This window comes from Theropithecus gelada, chromosome 6 (assembly GCF_003255815.1).
Source record: "Theropithecus gelada isolate Dixy chromosome 6, Tgel_1.0, whole genome shotgun sequence".
NCBI lineage: Eukaryota > Metazoa > Chordata > Mammalia > Primates > Cercopithecidae > Theropithecus > Theropithecus gelada.
In genome coordinates, this window is record NC_037673.1 from 141,599,075 (window position 1) to 141,608,585 (window position 9,511).

General features: G+C 40.9%; 1 pseudogene; it reads left to right on the top strand.

The window, feature by feature from the left end:
* The first annotated feature begins 1,708 nt into the window (after window positions 1–1,708).
* On the top strand, window positions 1,709–2,937 carry LOC112626828 (annotated as a pseudogene).
* The last annotated feature ends 6,574 nt before the right edge of the window (window positions 2,938–9,511 follow it).

The following is a 9,511-nucleotide window of genomic DNA, read 5'->3' on the forward strand; positions in this document are numbered from 1 at the left end:
TTGAAGTGATAATTTGAAATTTGCATCTGGTATTTAAGATCTCCAACTGAATAAATACCATGCTGTTAATCAAACAAATTCATTGTGAAAAGGTAAAAACGTGCTCTGTGTTAATTTCAGTAACTATTTCAGGCACTCGCCAACAAATAAATACCCAGTGTAAGTTAATCATCTAATCCAAAGTTCCCAAAAGTTCACAATCAAATAAACCAAAACCCCAGCAATGATAGATTCTTGTAATTATCTTTATCACATTAATATCTGTGTATAATTACCCACAATATAAGATTATGTGAAAACAGTCAGCTCTAGGACCGGTTCCCAAAACAAGAGGTGCTTTATCTTATAAATTAATAACAACAATTTGCACTTCACAGATCTTTTCATCCATTGGTCTCATTGCAAAGACAAATTAATTTGACTGTAATATATCTTTCTGGAACAAAAGCATCATCCTTGAGATTAAAAAATGCATTTAAGTCATTGTCATGAGAATCCATTTTTTCCATACAGTTTCTGTAAAAAATGTGTTTTTCAATTATAACCCTATCCCTTAACTGCATTAAGAAGCAAAGAGAAAAATGTCTTTGTAGAAAAAATTATTTCATAAATTTCATTTATTTATTATTATTTTTAAGACAGGGTCTCACCCTGCCATCCAGGCTGAAGTACCAAGGCGCAATCTCAGCTAACTGCAGCCTGACAGCCCAGGCTCAAGCAATCCTCTGGCCTCAGCTTTCCAAGTAGCTGAGATTACAGGTGTGCGCCATCAAGTCCAACTAATTTTTTTTTTTACTTTTAGTAGAGGCAAGGTTTCACCATGTTGCTCAGGCTGATCTCAAACTCCTGGGCTCAAGCAATCTGCCTGCCTTGGCCTCCCAAAGTGCTGAGATTACAGGCTCACGGCCACCACAACTGGCCTATTTTGGAATTTTAAATTTATCTCTGGTGAGAAGTAGGACTGTAAGTCAAGCCTCTTCACTATAAGATCAAGGTTCTGTCCACAATAACACCCAGAGAATGAGAAGGATGTACAGAATGTTTCAGAGAACACTGAAGCCACAGCTACTGCACATGTCTAGGAACTAATTTCTCTATCCAATTAGTCTTCACTCACAATGTCCCTTCTGAGTCCATAAGAAGTTTTCTACTCAAAACATCCTCCTCTCCTAAATCTTTCCTGAGTACTAAGAATTAGGTATCAGTCTCAGTACTTGACACATTTCTTACCCTTAAAACCATGGAGGTTGACTTCCGTGGATTTATTGAAACTAAAAATAACATCTATATATTAACCATGTAAGCAAGACATATGTTGTTAAACCTAAAGGATTCTTGTTAGAGCAAGGATGCTATGCCCATCAGCTAAAGGTAAGTCCTCACATGATGTTCATAAGACTAGCTGGGCTTCCTAAGTATTCCCTCCTCTATACATGCCACGGCGTGATTCTGTACTCAGTCCCTGACACCACAGCCAGCCCAGGAACAATTAATTAGAAGTTGGAGGTGCTAACAAGGGGACATATAATCCCTGACTTTGGCAACTCATCAATTTCTTTGTGTGAGTCTATTTTCTTAATAAAAAAAAAAAAAAAAAAAAAAAAAAAACAATTTTAAATGAGGAGTCACCTGCTCTGTTGCCTGCCACCGCTGCTGGGGCCCGAGTGGTTCACTGCACCGGGAACTCGCGCCTCCAATCCCAGACGCTATGTCCAGCAAAGGCTCCGTGGTTCTGGCCTACAGTGGTGGCCTGGACACCTCCCGTATCCTCATGTGACTGAAGGACAAGGCTATGTCATTGCCTACCTGGCCAGTATTGGCCAGAAGAAAGACTTCGAGGAAGCCAGGAAGAAGGCACTGAAGCTTGGAGCCAAAAAAGTGTTCATTGAGGACATCAGCAGGGAGTTTGTGGAGTTCATCTGGCCAGCCATCCAGTCCAGCACACTGTATGAGGACTGCTACCTCCTGGGTACCTCTCTCACCAGGTCCTGCATCGACTGCAAACAAGTGGAAATACTCCAGCGGGAGGGAGCCAAGTATGTGTCCCATGGCGCCACAGGAAAGGGGAACGATCAGGTCCGGTTTGAGCTCACTTGCTACTCGCTGGCCCCCCAGATAAAGGTCGTTGCTCCCTGGAGGATGCCCGAGTTCTACAACTGGTTCAAGGGCCCCAATGACCTGATGGAATATGCAAAACAACGTGGGACTCCCATCCCGGTCACTCCCAAGAACCCGTGGAGGATGGATGAGAACCTCGTGCCCATCATCAGCTACGAGGCTGGAATCCCACAGAATACCAAGAACTAAGTGCCTCCACGTCTCTACACGAAGACCCAGGACCCAGCCAAAGCCCCCAACACCCCTGACATTGTCGAGATCGAGTTCAAAAAAGGGGTCCCTGTGAAGGTGACCAACGTCAAGGATGGCCCACCCACCAGACCTCCGTGGAGCTCTTCGTGTGCCGAACGAAGTTGCGGGCAAGCACGGCGTGGGTTGTATTGCTATCGTTGAGAACAACTTCATTGGATGAAGGTCCGAGGTATCTACCAGGTCCCAGCAGGCATCATCCTTTACCATGCTCATTTAGACATCAAGACCTTCACCATGGACTGGGAAATGCACAAAACCAAACAAGGCCTGGGCTTGAAATTTGCTGAGCTGATATACACCGGTTGCTGGCATAGCCCAGAGTGTGAGTTTGTCTGCCCCTGCCTTGCCAAGTCCCAGGAGCAGGCGGAAGGGAAAGTGCAGGTGCCTGCCCTCAAGGGCCAGGTGTACGTCCTTGGCCGGGAGTCCCCACTCTCTCTCTACAACGAGGAGCTGGTGAGCATGAACGTGCAAGGTGATTATGAGCCAATTGATGACACCGGGTTCATCATCAATTCCCTCAGACTGAAGGAATACCATCATCTCCAGAGTAAGGTCACCGACAGATAGATCCCTGTACAATGAGGAGCTGGGGCCTCCTCAATTTACAGAGCCTCCAAGTGCAGGTGCTAATTGTTGTGATAATTTGTAATTGTGACTTGTTCTCCCCAGCTGGCAACCTAGTGGGGCTGCCAGGACCCAGCTTTGTTCCAAGATCCCCCTGAAGCCTGCAGACGTCATCATCGAAGGGAAGAGTGGGAGACAGCTGCGGTGGGGAGCTATAAAATTACAATTAAAAGAAAAAAAAGGCTGGGTGCGGTGGTTCACACCTGTAATCCCAGCACTTTGTGAGGCTGAGGTGGGTGGATCATGAGGTCAGGAGTTTGAGATCAGCCTGACCAATACGGTGAAACCCCGTCTCTACTAAAAATACAAAAATTAGCTGGGCATGGTGGTGAGTGCTTGTAATCCCAGCTACTCAGGAGGCTGAGACAGGAGAACTGCTTGAATCTGGGAGGCGGAGGTTGCAGTGAGCCGAGATTATACCACGGCACTCCAGCCTGGGCAACAGAGCGAGACTCTGTCTCAAAAAAAAGGAAAAAAATGAAGAATCTCTTGAAAAAGATTTGCCAAAATAGGCTAGTACGTTGTGATTAAAAAGAAAAATAGTGGGTTAATACAATAAACATTTTTGTCAGCATATCTGTGGGTCAGAAATTCAGGAGCTGCTTAAATGGTTGGTTTTGGCTCAGAGATTTTTCAAGAGGCTGTGCTCAAGCTGTCAGCCCAGGTTGCCTCCATCTGAAAGCTTGAATGGAGCTGTAAAATCCATTTCCATGATGGCTAACTCACATGGCTGTTGGTGGCAGGTTGCAGTTTCTTAACACATGAACCTCTCCATAGGTCAGCTGGAGTGTCTTCATGACAATGTAGCTGGTTTCTTTCTGGAGAGAGAACAAGGAGAAAGCCTTATATACCCTAATGTCAAACATTACACACTTTCACCTCAACCATATGCAGTTCATCAGAAACAGTTCACTAAATACAACCCACAGTTAAGAAGAGGGAAATCAGAGCCCATCTTTCAGAGGGAAAATTAACATTGTGTTGACATATTTTAAAAACCACCACAGGGTCTATTCCAGGCTTTTGCTGTATTCTGCAATGCCTACATTACAAGTCAGGGCAGCTCCTAAAGATGATACACTCTTTTTTTATTTCATTTTTTGTCATGACTTTTGACATTATATCATTATTATTTTTATTTCTACAGGTTATTGGGGAACAGGTGGTATTTGGTTACATAAGTAAGTTCTTTAGTGGTGATTTGTGAGATTTTGCTGCACCCGTCACCTGTGCAGTATACACTGAACCCCAAAGATTATCCACTCTAAACTGGATATAATGCTGATCCTATGCATGTCATTAACAGTGGCCTATACCGAGGGAGAGAGTCAGGAAACAAGAGACAATGCAAGGCACTATGGTTCCTTTTAAGGCTTTATAAAGTGATTTAAAATCTGCACTGGCAATTTCAGGACAGTTTGTATAAATAAGTAATAGGGTTACACAGTTGCACCTCTCATGGACAGTTTGACTGCCTACTAAAATTGAGTCTGAAGTGCTTCAGAGGATATGCTAACATTGGACAGTCAATCTCTGAATCCCCCACACTTATCTGAGCATGTTCAACTTTACCATCTTCTTCTCTCTGCTAAACTGAAATCAATGTAATGACGTCTTGGTGGAAAAGTGGTACAAGAGTTGCTAAACTATTCCCTGGATGGAAACTAAAGGGAGAAGGTGTCTCCTTGTTCCTATGAGTCAGGACATTTAAGTCAAACTCTGCTAAATATTCCTCTATGGATCAATGGAGGAGACATTAGCCCCAAAATGAATATTCTTCGCTGTCCACTGTTTTTGTGGCTTACTCTGCTTGAATGTTACTCCCAGAATGTTGTATTCAGGGAGTAATGTAGAAAAAAACCTCTCTCTCCCTCTCTCTCTCTCTGTTCCCCACTCTCTCTCCCTGTCTTGCACACACACTCACTCATGCATACACCATCCTAGCTAATGTATCAGATTTTTAAAAAACACATTGAAACTTTTAGAACACTAGTGTCTCGTGTAGAGGTTGATGGAACCATAATATATCCTAGGTTATGCTGACTGACACCTTTGTGAGGTGTCTAGCATTCTCAGAGTACGGAAAGTATTTTTTCAAAAGTAATAATGATGTTGATGATGATAATAAAGTGTATATTATGTTCCAGAAGTTGTATTAGTGGCTTAGTATACATTTTCTTATTCATTTATCACAACAATGAGAGGTGAATAATATTATTGTTATGTCCACTTGACAAATGAATAAACTGAACCTTGAAATTCAGTGGCTTGCCTGAGGTCAGTCATCAGATAACTGGGGAAGTAGGGCTTCCAGCCCAGGAAATCTGAGGCCAGATTCCACATTGGTACCTAGCACTGACTTTAGTCAGAATGAGTGTCCCAGATGATTACTTAGTAGAGGAGCGAATGGATGAAGAAGGAAAAGAGTAAGGTCTTGTTGCGTCTTTCTCTCTAAACAGTATCATGGTCGCCAATTATAAGGCTTGATCACTCATTATTTGGACATATATTTTTGTGTCTCAACTAGACTGGCAACTTAATGAATAAATCTTGTCTCATGGGACTATCTGTTCCCTCCAGGGTAAATAGAAAATTCTGGATAAATTAACTCTATAATAGAAAAAAAATTCATGTGACTCAAAAGTCTCGGAAGATTATAGCACCTCTTCATGTTCAGTAATTTATTCTTTATTTGTGAATTTCTTAATCTACCAAATAATAATACCCACCTCTTAAACATTCATGAGTATAAAACTAAATAATACGCATATTAAAAATAACAATCTATCACGTAATAGGCACTCAATGTAATTTCTCATTATTAATATTATTACATATACAAGTTTCCATTGGTCCAAAATAAAATATCTAGATATGGATATATATACATACACACACACACACACACACATATATATATATACACTACTTCTGCTATTTCAAGTGACTACCATTTATTATGTATTTCATATCCTGCATGCATTTTAGACAGTGATTTTTACATATTACTAATTTTAACAATGAGACTCTGAGGCTCAGAGAGGTCTGCCAATTTACCCATGATCACACTGCTAGAACATGCAAGAGCCAGAATATAAACTTAAAATCTGTGTGATTCTAAAGCCAGTGCTATTTCCGCTAAAATGAAGGACATAATCTGAACCAGGTTCTCTTTGTCTGCTTCTCTCAAAATGTGAAGTTCGGATTTTCACCACACATACATGGTATTCCAGGTAGGAATTCTGCTTGTCTCTCATTCCATAGGCATGCCCTTACATCCTATCCTGAAATAGAACATTGTTTTCAGAGGAGAAATTCCACCTTTTTTTATGAGGCTATTGATATTGCCACACTGTCATTTCAAAGAAGATAGACTTGGAGAAGGCAGTCACCACAAACCTGTTGGGCAGTAGAATTCCTCACTGATGTGAGGAATCTAAAATTAAAACTAGAAAAAGGTAATTTACTCTCATTGACCTACAGCTGAGAAGATAGAGCAGACTTGCTTCTTAAAAAAGTAGTTACTGGCCGGGTGCGGTGGCTCACGCCTGTAATCCCAGCACTTTGGGAGGCCGAGGCGGGCGGATCATGAGGTCAGGAGATCGAGACCATCCCGGCTAACACGGTCAAACCCCGCCTCTACTAAAAATACAAAAAAAAAAAAAAAAAAATTAGCCGGGCGTGGTTGCGGGTGCCTGTAGTCCCAGCTACTCGAGAGGCTGAGGCAGGAGAATGGCGTGAACCCGGGGGAGCCTGCAGTGAGCCAAGATTGCACCACTGCTCTTCAGCCTGTGCGACAGAGTGAGACTCCGACTCCGTCTCAAAATAAAAGTACTTACTGACCCAGCATTTCTCAGGACAGTCATGGAAAAGAGAAAGTCCATTCAGGTCACAGCTACCTGTCTTCTGAGGCAGTAAACATCCTTTCTATTGTAACCAAGGGCACCTAGTATTACTCCCTAATGAGTAATCACTAAGAAAGCAATTCTGTTAACAAAGGCCAAAATGTCAGTTTCTTACCAGCTAGACTAAGCATTATGTGTAATTAATAACTCCTCCCTTTTCTTAAATCAGATTAACAAAACAAGTGTGTTTTTAAAATATAACCAATCTTGGGATCTGAATAGGACAGGGGTAGGGGAAGCATAATGTTTACCAACCACAATGCTTTCAGAGTTTTTACATTTATGTTTATGCTACTTTTCTATAAAGTGAATGGAAAATAGACACCCTTATTTGAATATTGATTATATTTACATTGAGTATTCTTAATTTGTTATCAGTAGTGGAAGGTTATATGTAAGAAAATATAAGTTATCAATAATATTTAATCATATGGCCTTCTGAAATCTGCTCATACTTAGTAGCTTTACTTCATTTTCCTGACCCTTCTTATTCTGATAATTAAATCAGAAATATACTATTAGCGATATCAAGTATAACAACTAACAACTACTGAGTGCTTACTCTTGCCCAAACACTCACAATCTCACTTACTCGTCACAACAACTCCGTGAGATAGGTATTATTTATTCTATTTTACAGTTGAGAAAACTGAGGCTTAGAAGTTTTAAACCAACTTGCTTAAAAAGTCCTTACTCTTAATCAAAGTCAGAGTAAATACTTCATACCAGGTATGTCAGTCATTATTCTCTGCCTCAGAGTACTTCCTGATAAAGAAAGGAGAAGCCCAGAGCAGTAAAAATGTTGCATTCTAAACATGTCTGATTTGGTCAGAGTATTTCCTAAAAAGCGTTCCAACTCCCATTTCCATTTTCTTGGTGGCCTAGTCCAACCCAAGAACTTTCCTTGGTCTACAAGACAAGAACAAGCAACTGCAGTAAGAATTCACTTATGCCATCTATTCCATGAATACTTACTGAAGACCTAGTCTGCATCCAGATCTGTAGACTAAACACTAAAGAAACATTGTCTCAAGAAATAGAGTCTACCCAGTCAGTGCACAAACTACATGTAGAAGCACAGAGCTGGACACCTGGCTCAGAATGACCCAGTGGAAGTGTCATCACAGCTGAGACCTGAGGAGGATGAGGGTATTTTCCAAGGCAATGTGTATTTATATGAGCTATATTAATCTCTCCTCCAGATTATTAAGACTGGTCCTCTTTGTGGATTTTGCAAAATTAAAATAATAATTCCAACCATCTATCAGTTAAGTAAAAAAAACAAATGTAATATTTTGTATCTAAAGGAAATGTAACAGGACCATAATATTATGATGCAGGAGGTGAAGAAGATAGATGCACAACTTTCAGTGACCTTAGCAGACTATCAGCATTTCACTGAGCCATTCTCTTTCTTGTCATTGCTGCATAAATATGTATGTAAAGCATATATAAATACACAAGTAACTGAGGGCCAAACACTCAACCCTTCAGAGTATAGAAAGAAAAGAGGGTCACAGGCTGATATTCTTATGGTAAGGTGACAGAGCCCCTCAATCCTGTGATTGTAGCATGTTCTTTTATTTGACAAGGTGTACAGTTGTTGGAGAATTATACAGCTGTCACTCAAAATGGTGTAATTTACTCATTGGTCAACCCAAGCATTAAGTACTTTTGCTCCTCCAGTTGCTGTCAAGCCCAGAGGGAGTGCTGAAGTCAGCTACCGCCCTGGCTTGAAGGCCTCAGGGAAATAGAGAATTGGGTGCTTTCCTTGCAACATGAATTGGCACTCAAATCAGCGCTGGTGGGGATGGGAAATTAGGATTAATGAGAACAATGCATCTGTGTTCTTTTGCTGAAACATTGGTTCATTTCTCTTTCAATTGACATCCAAGATTATTATTATTACTATTATTTATTATTATTATTATTTTGCCTACAAAGATTTTCCTATTAGGGAAAAAATGTGGCAGATTTGCCATCCTAGAGCCTGCTGAACGACAAATGCCACACTTATGTGTGTACATAGGATAAGATGGTAAGCTTTGTAAATGTTTCCTAGCAGGAAACAAATTCCAGGCAAAGGGAAGAGCACATACAAAGAAAACATAGTATGTTCCTAACTTCGAGCAGTATTTTTATCTGGATCATAAAGGTTCTGGTGAAGAATGTCAAAAATGTTTAGAGGACTAAACAGGAGCCAGTGCACAGGTCATGTCAAGAATTTTGGCTTAAGTTAGCTGGTCTAATTAGATCATGCTATTTAGAGTGTAGTGAGAAGTTTCCTAAGAGAAGGTGCTAGTCCACTATCTGAGAACTTGAATGAGTTGCTAGAAGATGCTTGACCTCAGATTTCCATAGGTTCTGTCTTCATTGGCATTGAGGAAGAATCCTGAAAGCTGCTGAGTTACCAACTATGGTACATAAATGGTTTATGCTGCCCTAATAAGATTACAAGGAAGGGATCTTCAGTGGTAGATTGCATTATCATTTCCTCTCCATCCTGTAAGAAGATGATACATCCTCAACCACAGTTGTGTCTCTTGCAGTATCCCTGCCCTGAAAGGAGTATACATCCTGTAAAGGAAAATTTTAAATCTCAGGACCTCCCA